Source organism: Rhinolophus sinicus, linkage group LG06 (assembly GCF_036562045.2).
Source record: "Rhinolophus sinicus isolate RSC01 linkage group LG06, ASM3656204v1, whole genome shotgun sequence".
Classification (NCBI taxonomy): Eukaryota; Metazoa; Chordata; class Mammalia; order Chiroptera; family Rhinolophidae; genus Rhinolophus; species Rhinolophus sinicus.
This window is the reverse complement of record NC_133756.1, coordinates 119,649,230-119,663,427: the sequence shown is the minus strand read 5'-3', so window position 1 is coordinate 119,663,427 and position 14,198 is coordinate 119,649,230. Positions and strand designations below refer to the sequence as shown.

Sequence of the window (14,198 nt, the reverse complement as noted above, 5' to 3'; positions counted from 1 at the left end):
TTCTGTGTCCAGGCTCTATGTTGGCTGATGAAAAAACACAAGTAACTAAAGCAAATCCCTGCCCTCAGTGGTCCCACTATCCGTAGGGGATATAGACACCGAAAAAATAGCATTCTAGGGCAGGGTGACAAGTACTAAGACAAAAAGAAAAGGAATTACTAGTTCTGGGAGGGTAAGAGGTTTCCTGAGCTGAATAGAAGGTAAAACAACTTCAAAATAAACCTATAACCAAGACTTGAGAAATACAAGTAACCAACAATAAACCTCCACTCTGGGCATAACCAAAAATATCACGAATGGCGAATCCTTCTAGAATAGGAAACAACACAGAATCAAAGTATGGATGAACAGTTGTCAGTGTTAATTTAGGAGGCAATTGCATTGGCTTACAAAGGGCAACAGGAGTTTGGAGAAGACAGGTATCAACTGTCAGCCTGGAAAGCTTTTTTAGAGGAGAGTGCAATTATGCTAACTAAGCTTGAAGAAAAGCCAGCAAGACTGCAGAGGAGATGCAGCCTGTTTCGGAGAAGACTTACATAAGAGGAAGAACACACCTATGGTGAGCAGGTGCTGGCACAGCGTAACAGGAAAAGGCCTTGCGAGCCCCAGACCAGACAGGAGGCCTAGTTCTAGCTGAATAAGCTTCCCACTGCTTCCCTCAACCAAGCTCTTTCACATTTCTGAGATTTTGCCCATGACTGTTCCCTGTGCCTCTAATTCCCTTCATTCCCTTTCTAATGATCTGACCCCTCCTGCAAGGCACAAATCAATCATCATCTTCACTGTCAAGTTTTCTCCAATCACTCCCACCATTGATCTGGGAAGAATTAATCATTCCCTGTTCAGTACTCTCTGTATAGCTCTCAATTATAGTCCTTTCTGACACTATAATGCAATTATTTGTATATCCCTTCCTAACTAGACCATGAGAGACATTCTCCAGTGTCTATTAGTATTCGTTGTACACAGCAGGAGCTCAATAAAGGTATAGAGAATTGTTCCACTGAACTGTCTAGACAAACTCAGCCTTTAAGTCTAAGAACGAATGGACCGTAGAGCCCTAACCTAATTGATTCATGATGAATCCCTCCTGGGGTCCAGAATATTGGGCTGTAATAAAAACTAAGTAAGTATTTCTACTTGAAAGCTTAAGTATTTCCTTGTGCCAAACTGGCAATGCAACTGTGTAACTTTAGTGCTTCCACTAAAGGAATTAAAGTTTGTTGCAAGTCCAAACACAGTAATTCTTTATCCTCCTCCTTTACATAAACTGGGAAAATAGCCTGAGAATTCCAATCAGTTGAAACCTTCCCAGGGAAGATGACTTGGCTGTTTAATAACAATTCAAACCACTGCTGTCCAATATCCATGTGGCTGGCATATTTTCTCTTTTGGCAGCTCATTCCGATTTAGAGGAAGAAGTATCAGGTACTGCAATCAGAGAGCAGGATTTCGAGTCAAAAGCAAATGAGGGGCAGTCAGATGGCTCAGTTGGTTAGAGCACAAGCGAGCTCTCAACAGCAAGGTTGCAGGTTCAATTCCCACAAGGGATGGTGGGCTGCGCCCCCTGCAACTAAAGATTGAAAACGGCGACTAGACTTGGAGCTGAGCTGCACCCTCCACAACTAGATTGAAGCACAACTACTTGGAGCTGATGGGCCCTGGAGAAACACACTGTCCCCCAATATTCCCCAATAAAATTTATTAAGAAAAAAAAAAAAGCAAATGAGTCCCAGCTCTGCCACTCTATTATATCAGGTAAGCTCCAATTTCCCCAGGTGGGAAATAGGAAAATCTATCCTGTCCTACTGTGCTACCATAAGGATCAAATGAGGGGCAGACAGGTGGCCCACTTGGTTAGAGCGGGTGCTCTCAACAAGGTTGCCAGTTCGACTCCCGCAGGGGATGGTGGGCTGCGCCCCTTGCCAACTAGATTGAAAATGACAACTGGACTTGAAGCTGAGCTGCGCCCTCCACAACTAAGATTAAAAGGACAATGACTTGACTTGGAGCTGATGGGTCCTGGGAAAGAACACACTGTTCCCCAATAAAGTCCTGGAAATACATAGTGTTCCCCAATAAAGTCCTGTCCCCCTTCTCCAATTTAAAAAAAAAAAGGACCAAATGAGGACTATTCCTTATGGCACTGAACTCGGATCTTCTGAATCGGATCCTCTCTATAGGGCCACGCACGACGGGACAGAGCAGAGAAGGGACAGAGCACTACGGCGTGAGTCCAACAACACGGGATTAGGCCCAGCGCTACCGCTCGGTTATGTGATGTGAAAACTCATTTAATCATTCTGAACCTCCAATGGCCCTATCTACAAAACGGAAATAATCTTACCTACCCCACTACCTTGCAGAATTTACCATGAAGCTTGAAATAAAAAGGAGAGGAGACAATATGGATGAAAGCAATTTACTTGACAAGCCATGAAGTTTTATTATAATACCTCACTTGTATGGAATTCAGCAATCTGATAATGACTTTCTGGAACACTCAGAGAACAAGGAAATAAGCAAAAAAAATAAATTAAAAAAAGGCCTCTTCAAAGCCACAATAATTGTCTGTAATTCTTTGTACTTTACTACTACTATAGTCCCTACGGCCTCACTTTTCCTTTAAAAACACATCTAATAAACTCAGTAATTTGGGAGCACCATATATTGTAGGTTAGACGTGACAAAGTAAGAAAGGGGAACAGTATTGTCTGTTGTGTTACACAAACAGCAAGGAGAAAATGCAAAACAGTAAATTCCAAAACAACCACAAAAATGTAAAAGGCACAGTACCCATCAAGAAGGTGGCGCTTCGCATTTGTTTTTGTTTGAAAGCGTAGCATCAGAGTAGCTACTGTAGGGTGCAATACTCCTGCGGGCATCGGGATGGCACAAAAAGGCAGAATAACTGATGTTCAAAATAATGAACTTGAATCTCAAGAAAGATTAAATGAAATGACATTCTGTCTATTCTAAAGAGGGGGTTATATAATGTATTTTAAACCCTACTTTTGGATTTTATGAGGCATACAACCATAAAAAAACAAAGAGAAATGTACAAGAGCAATAGCCACAAAATATTGAAAGCTAGAAAGCAAATGGATGAGCAAGCAGTAACTGACTTCCCAGGTCCAAGGAAGATGAATACTAAGCCCAGCAGTGGAAAAAATTAAAAAATAACTCAGTTTAACCTGTAAACCACCCCACCTTCCCCCACCTCCACACACACAAAATTCAGAAATTGGGAGCACCGTGTTTGGGTTTTCTTTTTGCTCTGGAAAGGGTAAGATCGAGGTCTCCAGACAAGGGAATAGCAAGGACAGGTAAAGGCTGGGTCACTCCTGAAAGTAAGAGTCTAAGGGAACTGAATATGAGGCTCTCCATGCACGCCTCCTCTCGCTTCAGCTTCCCGACCAGCGGCCAATCCCATAACCTCGAGGAAGGAGACTAGAGGATCCTTCCAGAGAATCTTTCCAGCCCGAGCGGAAAGACCTAAAGATGCTGACATTGCAGCTGCCCCACAAACAGCTCAGGCAGATCACCACACAGTGAGGTCCACAATCAGTAAACCCCACCCAAGTATTTAAAATTGCCAATAAGCTTCTTAGTACCCCATTTGAAAACATGAACAGACAACCAAAGATCACCAGACATCCGGAAATAGTTCCAACATGAAAAACAAAATTCAGATCCTATTTATATTAGAAGAAATTTGAGGATCCAAGTGAAAAGTTATTTGAAAGAAAGCATAATGGTTATGCTTGTCTTGGCCAAAGCTTGTCAATGATTGAAAAATCAGATCAGATGGACCTATGCCACCAACCTGATAATAAATTAGCTCTTTCCAAACCTAATTGTTCATTTTACTGATGGCTACTCACTGCATCAGGGATAAGAAGTATAATAAAATATACTTTGCTAAGTCTGGCAAGGTCCTGTATCTGCATTTATTTTTCTAATTTTAAAGATATCTGTTGTGAACTGATCTACAAATGGATGCACTGAATCCCCCAATGAAGGCACTAAAATAAAATAGCCAAAGAGTCATAAACAAAAGCGTTGAGACATCATTCTGTCTACTAAACACTGATGCTACAACATGTAGTTAAGAGTTTTGTATGTACAAAATTCTAGATGAACCTAGAGGAAGGGAGTCTCTCATCCCATGGCGCCCCACTTGCAGAAGTCAGGGAGGACCTCACAGAAAACATGCTGCTTGAGAAGAATCTGAAAGAAAAGAGTAGATGCTTGTCAGGTAAAAGAGAGGACTAAGCAGGAGGGAAGCGCAGCGCAGCAGAAAGACTATCATGGGCGAGAAGACACGTGAGGGTTGAGGGGCCGAGAAGCAGCAAATCATGCAGCGTCCCTGGCGCACAGGCACGAGCAATGGGAGATGAGGCTGAAAGGGTAGAGATCAGATCAAGGAAGACCTCGTATGTCACAGAGGGAATCTGAACTCTAACCTGAAGGCCACAGGGAGTCACTGAAGACTTTGAACAGCAAATTAAGATGACCAGATTTGAATCTTAAAAAGATCATTCTGCTAATGAGATAACAGATTTTGGGGTGGAGGGAAAGGCTGGTGGCTATACAACCTTCCACGCTATGTAATAACTGTTCCTAACAGTCAGTTCTCATGCTTACAAACCTCAGGCTCTGCTCTCAGCTTACTGTGAAGCAGATTACTCTATCTCTAAGAGAACCAGTAACTACTAGAGACATTCTAATGGTCCCCCTGAGTAAACCAGTACCCCAAGGTCTCCATGACCAGGTTCTTTCTTTTTCCCTCCTAAGGTCTTTAAAAGAACAGAGATTGTTTTATGTTACCTTATCAGAGTATATCTCTCAGCCTGGTTTTCAAGGAAGATATGCATCCAGCTTAAGCCCTCACCCTCCCAATTCCCTGTGACTGACAGATTCCAGCCACTTCTCAGAGTTACATTAAACTAACACACACACACACCCATCACTTGTATACGTGTCTGATTTTCCCATGTACACTCCTTAAGGGGATGAGAAGAAAGATGGAAAGATTTAATGAGCACCAACTTAATGCTTGATTCTTTCCTATACAGTTTCTCACTTAATCCTCACCACAATCTTGAGCAAGGGAGATATTTATATCCCCATTTTTAGAAATAAAGAAACTAAGACTTAAAAGAAATGAAATGATTTACTCAAGATCACCAAGCCAGCATAAGGCAAAGCTCAGATTTAAAGCCATAAGTCTGAGTTTACCAAGGCTTTTCCACGACCTCACACTAGGTTTCCCTGGACCTTATTTTATTTCTTACTGAATCTTCACTTAACACAGTGCGCTGAAGGGCATTATGCTGAGTCACTCACTGAACAGACCAACAACCTGGAAAATCAAAGTACAAATGGAAAATTTGGACCATGGATGCAGGTACAGAAAAAGAAAGGAAGAAGCATCAATCCCAACAAGTTCTTTGCAGCCCTAGCGGATACTGGCAATGACACAAATAGCCAAAACCTATGCGTTCCAAAATTGTATCTCCTCTTCAGCCGGCCCCAGCAGTCCCTGGTAAAATACTGTCTAGTCAGGCATACATCACAATGAATTCCAATAAGCAGATGTAATCTCTCTCCCAGAGGCCTTCCCACTCTTAGAAAACCAGCAAGAACTGGAGAAAGCTTCTGTTTTCCATCTGAACAACTGCCTACAAGCCCTTCATGGTAAAGGGAAATTGGGTTTGAGAAGCAGACGGCTTATCAAAGAGCCTAAAACCTAAGGTGAAAAGGAAGCCATTTACTAAAACGAATCATTCCAAAGAGAAACCATGTTTCTCTGAGGTGACAAAGAGTGCTGTAATAGTCATGATTTGCCCTCCAAACCGAGGGTCCCCAAATCGCCTTGTAGAAAGGGCAGCAGCCAAGACTCACAGACTAGCTCTAGCTGCATTGGTCCATAGATACCACCAGAGGTTCATACTGGATTCTAATATTCTAGATTTTGCTAAAAGCATCAGTTATTTGCAACAATTGTGTTTGGTTATGGCGATTTGACCATGGAAGGATTATGTCATGAAGAAAAGTACTATTATGCCAATTAGACGTTTAATATAAGGGGAGAGAGAAAGGAAGTTAAAGGTTAAATAAGATAACGTAAGTAAGAGCTTAGAAATTGAGTTGGCACAAAGTAGATGCTTATTCAGTGTTTGAAGACGAGATGAGCACTTTAGTACCTTCTGATTATCAAAAATGACCTAAGCCGCTTTCATATAATTTATCTCATTTAATCCTCGAAACAATTCAGAACAAGTGTTAATTATCTTCATTTTATATATAACAAGAGCGGGTCAAAAAAAAATAAGTGACTTGCTTGGTCATTCAGTTATTTAAGGGACAAAGGTTGTGATCTGTTCTCAGTATCAGCAAGTTACAAATGGAGCAAAAAATAATAATGCCGCCTCATATTTGGATAACGCTTGGAAGTGTTTCATTGCACAACAACACACGTGGAAGCAAACACTGGGTTAGGAACTGGAATGCCTGCACTCTAGTCAAAGCTGTACCAAGCTGCAGTGCAGCTTAAACTAAGTCCCTTCCCTTGTCTGGATTTTAATGTTCTCACCTAACTCAATAGTGGTACAACGTTTAACTTAAAGATGAGTTAAATTATCTTGAAACTCCAGAAGTACAGGCTACATAAGCAAGATTCTTTACTGGACAAGAAACCCTCCCTCACTGCCCAGTGTTTACGCTGCTCCTGCTCTGGGCGGACCCGCAGGATGAAGCGCTGATCTCCACCTGTCCAGCAGCCATTCCTAAGCCAGCAGCTTCCTTTCTGCAGCTCACCACCTGTGCTGGATGCTTCATTACGTGTAAAGCTGATACTGTACTTTGCTGGAAGCCTGGTGCACAAATGTTACCTGGAGATGAATAAATCATTCCAGTTGTGTTGAGTTGCAATTGCAAGGGCAGCAGCTGTGGGTCTGAAAACAGATGGTCGTACAAGGCTGGAAGACTTGGCTGCTATCTGATTTTCCTAAGGCAAGCAGCTTTGGGTCAGCAGGAACCCTGGCTGGGAAGCGCCTGAGTAGAGCTAGTATCTAGTGATAAGGAAAGATGACAGAAATGCACATGCAGTTTCTTTCCATAATAAATGAATATATCGAAGGCTGCAATTACCAGCATCTCAAGCCCTTGTGTTTGTACCTACTCATCAACTTTTAAATCATTTTCTTTTCAGTCCAATACTTCCTTCCTTGATTTCAACACAAACGTGAGCTCAGGGAGAGGGCCTCGCACAGCCTGGGCACAAAAACAGAACTTGATTATCTGCTGACTAAAAGAAATTGAAAACCCAGAGAAAAACTGAACTTACTGTATGACAGTGTAATAAGTGCCTAAGACATAGTTGGCAATAGGTGTGCAGTAAACACGTGTTTAATTAAGTAAAGTGCCCGGCAACATTCTAGGTGTTTCACATACATTCTCATTTAATTCTCAAGACAGCATTTTATTATCTCCGTCTTATGGAGAAGGAAATTAAAACTTAGAAAAGCCAGGTATTCTGCCCAGAGTCACACAGCCAATTAAATAAAGGGATTCAGAACTGACCCCCCCACCCAGGGCTAAATGACTCTAAAGCTCTATGCATTTTGTGTGTCAGGCTCTTGCCCTTGCTGTTCCTCAAACACGTCTAGCTCATTCCTACCGCTGGATCTTTCTGCTTGTTGTTTCCTCTATCACGTCTCGTGTCTAGATCATTCAGATAACTCATCTCTGCTCAAATGTCATCTCTTCAGAAGCTTTTCTTGATCACCCCCCACCCCCAAGATACGCTGTGCCCTTACCTTGCTTTATTTTTTATTATGGCACTAACATTATATTACTCATTAGTTTTTTGTTTTGTTTATTGTCCGTCTCCCCACTAGAATGAAGATCTATGAGGATAAGGACTGCGTCTTGGTCACAACTGTACCCCCGGCACTGAGAACAGTAAGTAGCACACTGCAGGCGCTCAGCACATATTCAATGAATGAATGAGTTATATGTGATCAAAACCACAAAGCTTTAGAATGTCAACATAAAAGGTAGTTGTTACATAGTGTAAAGAGCACGGGCTTTGAGATCAAGTAGATCTGGGCCCCAGTCCAACTATAAATGCGACTTTGGACCAGTCTCCTAAACTTCTTTAATCTTCTCATCTATAAAATGGGTATAAAAATGTAAGTCACATAGAGTTATGATGATTAAATGTGATAAACACATGGAAATGCTTGTGCAAACTACAGTGTTATATAAATGTTTATTATGATGATGGGGGAAAAGTTTAGAAATAATCTAGTCAAGCCTCACACTTTAGAGATCACACCAGGGCCCCAAAAGGTAACGTGAACTGTCCAATGTTCCAGTTATTTAGGACCAAACCATGATTAGACTCCAGGACTCTAGGCAAGCACGCTGGGACAGCTGCCATTAAATCCCACACAAACTACTGGGCCTCTGGTACTTCACTTTCTCTTGAGTCTTCTTTTACCTCACCGGCTACTCCTTTGAACTTCACAGCCTCCCAATGTCAGGGTATCCAGGGCTCAACTGTTAGCTCTCGTCCCTGCTCTAGCTACACACATTTCTTTCTTTTTTTTTCTTTTTTAATTTTTCATTGGGGAACAGTGTGTTTCTCCAGGGCCCATCAGCTCCAAGTCGTTGTCCTTCTTCAATCTAGTTGTGGAGGGTGCAGCTCACTGGACCATGTGGGAATCAAACCGGCGACCCTGTGTTCAGAGCTCGCGCTCTAACCAACTGAGTCATCCGGCCGCCTCTACACACATTTCTTAGGTGATCACATCTACTCTATGGCGTTATATATACCAGTGACTCCCAGATTTATATTTCCAACCTGGACTTCTCTGAATTCCACATGTGTATATCCACCTGCCTACCTGACATCTCCTTTCGGCTAATAACCATCTAAAATGTAACATGTCTGAAACTGAACACTTGACCTCTCCCTACAAATCGGCTCCTCCCAGTCTTTCCCATCTCTGTAAATGACAACTCCAATGTTACAGTTGCTCAACGCAAAAACCTTCCATTGACTACTTTCTTACTCTCATAATCCTCATCCAATCTATCGGCAAATTTGGTCAGCTCTCTTTCAAAACATATCTTGATTTCAACAATTTCTTACCACTTCGATCGCTATCACTTAGCTCAAGCTTTCTTTATCGCATTCCCTAACTCCTGTAACAGCTTCCTATCTGAGCCCCTTGCGTCTGCTCTTGGCATCTATCTATCCCACGCCCCTCATTTCTCAGAAGCCAAAATGATCCTTTTAAATTCAATTCAGATCATGTCACTCTACTGTGTTCCAAACTGCAATGGCTTCTCATCTCACTCAAAATAAAAATACAGGGTCATTACCATGGCCTATAAAACACCATGTAATCTGGCTTTCTTCTACGTAGCTGATCTCACCACGTACCATTGTCCTTTCACTGCAGTAAAATGAAATTTTAACACCAACACTCTGTTGTTTGGAAACTGCTCTGAGGTGGGCGCAGACCCAGAAGAACATGCAAGGCTCAGATTCCTTTATGTGATCAGCATTTCCTTTCTTGTTCATTGATAAGCTGAGCACACCACCACCTCGGGGATTTAGCACTTACAGTTCCCTCTGCCTAAAGCATTCTTCACTGAAATTATCAATATGACTTGTTCCTTTACTTCATTATGATCGGTACTCAAATTTCACCTCACCAGAGAGGCCGAGGTTAAGTGATCACATCCAAAGTAGCCCCTCCCTTTCCCCATACACTGCCTAATTTTTCACGTCGCTGCCAAGAGTGAAACTCAAAGCAGGGACTGCTGTATCAAATTAAGTGCTCTATCATCAATACCAGTAATCAATTCAGCCATTAATTATTCTTTAATTAATATCTTATGTCCTCAATCTGGCCTTCCCCTAAACAGAATGATTATTATTTGAAAACCTCCCTTTTCTGGACATCCTGTCTGAAGACTTTCAATTCAACTAGTGATAGAAGTAACTGGAAAAGGAGCGAACGATGAGATGAGCAGTGTTGCACTTCCTGTGGGAGCCTCTTGCAATCAGCTAACAAATCAGTAAGTGTTGACAAGTACCTTGGGGTGTAGAGCGGCATCTTATTAAAGAAGGGTGCCAAGCTCAGCAGTAAAACACAGGGAGATACTTAAAAATAGTAACAAGCTGGGCCATAAGCACATTAAAAAATGCTCCACATCGTTAGCCATTGGGGAAATGCAAATCAAATGACAGCAAGATACTCCTCCCGGCACATGCGCTAGAATGGCTAAAATCACCAAGACAAGTGGTGGAGAGGACGTGGAGAAACTGGAACATGCGGGTGGGAAAGGAAAATGGTGCAGTCACTTTGGAAAATAGTCTGGAGTTCTTCAGAAGGTTAAACAAAGCTGCCAATTATCCACACAAAAACTTATATAAGAATGGTAGCAGCATTACTCATAAGAGCTAAAAAGTAGAAACCACCCAGGTGTCTATTAACTGATGAATAAATATATGTGGTCTGTCCATACAACGGAATATTCGGCAATAAAAATGAAGTGTTGATACATGCTACAACATGAATGAACCTTGAAAACATGCTAAGTGAAAGATGCCTGGTTACAAAAGGCTACATACTGTATAACATTTATATGAAATATCCAGAATAGGCAAATCTACTGTAGAAAACAGATCAGTGGTTACCTAGGGCTGGTGAAGATGGACGAAGTATGGGGTGACTGCTAAAGGGTACTGGTTTCTCTCTGGGATAATGAAAATGTTCACAATTCTGCAAATATAGTAAAAGCCAGTATAAATGGATGAATTGTACGGTATGTGAATTACAGCTCAATAAAGCTATTTAAAAAAACACGTTTAAAATGTAATCTGAGGTTTCCATAGGTTCCATTTATCAACATTCTTACCATTCACATTCAATTTAACATTTACTGAATGGTAGATAATGCTCACCTTCTTTATTTTACTTAATACAATCAAATAGCCTACTGCAGGTAAGAAACCAACAGCTCATAGAAGTTACATAATTTAAGATCTGTAGTAAATTACCAGAGCCAGGAGTTGGTCCTCCATTCACTATCTCCAAATCTAGGGCTCTTTCTCACCTCGTTTCCCCCAGTTCTTACTACCAAGCATAATTAAGACCTAGCTATAACACGTACTCCTAAGAGCTATGAATTAATAAATCAAGGACTAAGAGATCATAAGGACCCCAATTTACAACCACAGATTAGGAGAATGATTACCAAAACTGTGTATCATAAAATCCAATATCCCCTCATCTATTACTTGTCAGCAGTGCTCTTCTACATGAAAAGAGGGGGCTAGATCTAATTCCCAAGGTCACTTATGGGGGGTGGGAGGGGCAAAGAGAGAAAGGAAAAAGAAAAGCACACAGCAATTCCCCAGCAAACCAAATGGAGCCATAAGCACTTCGGACTGGTTTGCAACTGACCTTGGCCATTCTTGAAACAAGACATCTCAATAACACTACTGACAAGCACTTATAAAAAGCAAGTTGTAACAAGGAAGCTTCTGAGGTGATGGAACTGTTCCATATTCTGACTGTGGTTACCCAAATCTATGCATGTGTTAAAATTCATAGATTTTATAACACAAATAGGGCAATTTTATTGCTGTTAACTTAAAAGTAAAAATTTTTTAAACTGCATATTAAAAAGTAAGTTTTTGTGCATCAAAAGACATTATCAACATTTAAAAGGCAAACAACACAGTGAGAAAATATTTGTAAATCATACATTGATAAAAAAAAAAAAAAGTTAATACTCAGAATATACACAGAACTCCTACAACTCAACAACAAAAAACATGATTCAAAAATGGGGAGGCAGGCCAGCCCGGTGGCTCAGGCGGTTGGAGCTCCGTGCTCCTAACTCCGAAGGCTGCCGGTTGGATTCCCACATGGGCCAGTGGGCTCTCAACCACAAAGGTTGCCAGTTAGATTCCTCGACTCCCGCAAGGGATGGTGGGCAGCGCCCCCTGCAACTAAAATTGAACATGGCACCTTGAGCTGAGCTGCCGCTGAGCTCCTGGATGGCTCAGTTGGTTGGAGCGCGTCCTCTCAACCACAAAGTTGCCAGTTCGACTCCCACAAGGGATGGTGGGCTGTGCCACCTGCAACTAGAAAACGGCCACTGGACCTGGAGCTGAGCTGCGCCCTCCACAACTAAGACTGAAAGGACAACAACTTAACTTGGAAAAAATGCCTGGAAGTACACACTGTTACCCAATAAAGTCCTGTTTCCCTTCCCCAATAAAAAAATCTTTAAAAAACAAAAAAATGGGGAGGCAGCCGGTCGGCTCAGTTGGTTAAAGCGCCAGCTCTCAACAAGACTGCCGTTTCAATTCCCACATGGGATGGTGGGCTGCACCCTCTGCAACTAAAAATTGAAAACGGTGGCTGGACTTGGAGCTGAGCTGCGCCCTCCACAACTAGATTGAAGGACAACGACTTGGAGCTGATGGGCCCTGGAGAAACACACTGTTCCCCAATATTCCCCAATAAAATTTAAAAAAAAATGGGGAAAGAAATTGAATAGACATTTCTCCAAAGAAAATATACAAATGGTCAATAAGCACATGAAATGTTGCTCAATACCACTAATCAATATCACTAATCATTATGGAAATAAATGCAAAGCAAAACGACAGTGAGATACCACCTCACACCCATAAGGATGGCTACTACCAAAAACCCAGAAAATAACAAGTGTTGACAGGATGTGGAGAAATTGGAATCTTTGTGCACTGTAGGTGGGAATGTAAAATGGTGCAGCCACTATGGAGAACAGTATAGAGGTTCCTCAAAAAAATTAAACCTAGAAGTACCATATGACCCAGCAATTCCACGTCTGGGTACTCAGAAGAACTGAAAGCAGGGTCGCGAAGAGATATTCGTACACCCGCGTTCACAGCAGCATTATTCACAACAGCTAAAAAACATGGACGTACCCAAGTGTCCACCAACGAATGAATGGATAAGAAAAACGTGGTACGTACGTGTACACACACACACACACACACACACACACAGAGGAATATCATTCATCCTTAAAAAGGAAGGAAATTCTGACACATGCTACAAAACATGGATGAACCTTGAGGACATTATGCCAAGTGAAATAAGCCAGTCACAGAAGACAAATACTGTACGATTCCACTTATATAAGGTACTTATTATAGAAAAAATCAGACAAAGCACAATGGTGGTTGCCAAGGGTGGGGGGAGGGGGTCAATGGGAAGTTGTTCAGTGGGTGTTGTTTCAATCTTGCAAGATGAAAAGGCTCTGGAGACGGACGGTGGGTGTACGAGAATATGAATGTACTTAATGTCACTGAACAATACTCTTAAAACTAGTTAAGATGGTAAATTTTATGTTTTTAACCACAATGTATTCATTTATAAGCAACTAAACCAGCTGGGCATGCACGGTAATGTGACTTGAGGTAAAATGAGAACAGGTACCGTTTACTGAGTGCTTACGATGAGCAAGCACATTATGTCACCCTCCTCTAACCATAATCCCATCGTGACCCCTCTTTTACAAACGAGATGTCCAAGTCTAGCAAGGTCACACCACTTGCTCAAGGTAGCTACTAACTGAGGCTGAATTCAAACTCAGGCAGCCTGACTCCAAAGCCCAGGCTCTTAACCGCCGTACGACAACATAAAATCGTGTAAATACTACGTAAAATACTGCAGATAGACGTTGACAAAGATAACTACTCATATAACTACTACTCAGTCCTGACAAACTAAGCTTTTAATTGAAGAGAACCACATTAGAAGCGGACATACTGTACGAGTACAAACGTAACAGATTAGAAGCATGGTAGAAACTCCAAGATTATTCGTGTAAAAAATGTACGTAGGTAAATGTAGCTGGCCCCATAGTTTCTCTCTTTGGAATCATGCTCCAAGACAGCCCATAAAAGAGCAAAGATCTTCTAGATCATCACGGGCAGGACACAGCCACACCTACGAAGACCCAAGCCTCCAGCCTCCCAATTTCAACACTGCCCTCCAAACCTGTTAGACTCAAGTGCCACCAGCCTCCTTTGTGGCACTTGGGACTTCTGAGTAGTTTTCATATTTGCTCTGGGCAAAGACTCTCCCCTTTAGCCAAGGCTCCGCAGAACAAAC

The 14,198-nt window shown here is 41.8% G+C and overlaps 1 protein-coding gene across 5 annotated transcripts in view; it reads right to left on the bottom strand.

Moving 5' to 3' along the window:
- The window catches only part of FAM168A (family with sequence similarity 168 member A), a 189,122-nt gene that overhangs the window by 95,259 nt on the left and 79,665 nt on the right, over positions 1-14,198 (bottom strand). The window contains exon 1 of one of the 5 annotated variants that reach the window (XM_074335804.1): positions 10,721-10,745. The exons of the other annotated variants lie outside the window; for them this stretch is intronic. The gene's annotated coding sequence lies outside the window, so the exon portion shown is untranslated. Of the gene's footprint in view, positions 1-10,720; positions 10,746-14,198 lie in introns of those variants that run through there. 5 annotated transcript variants of the gene reach the window in all.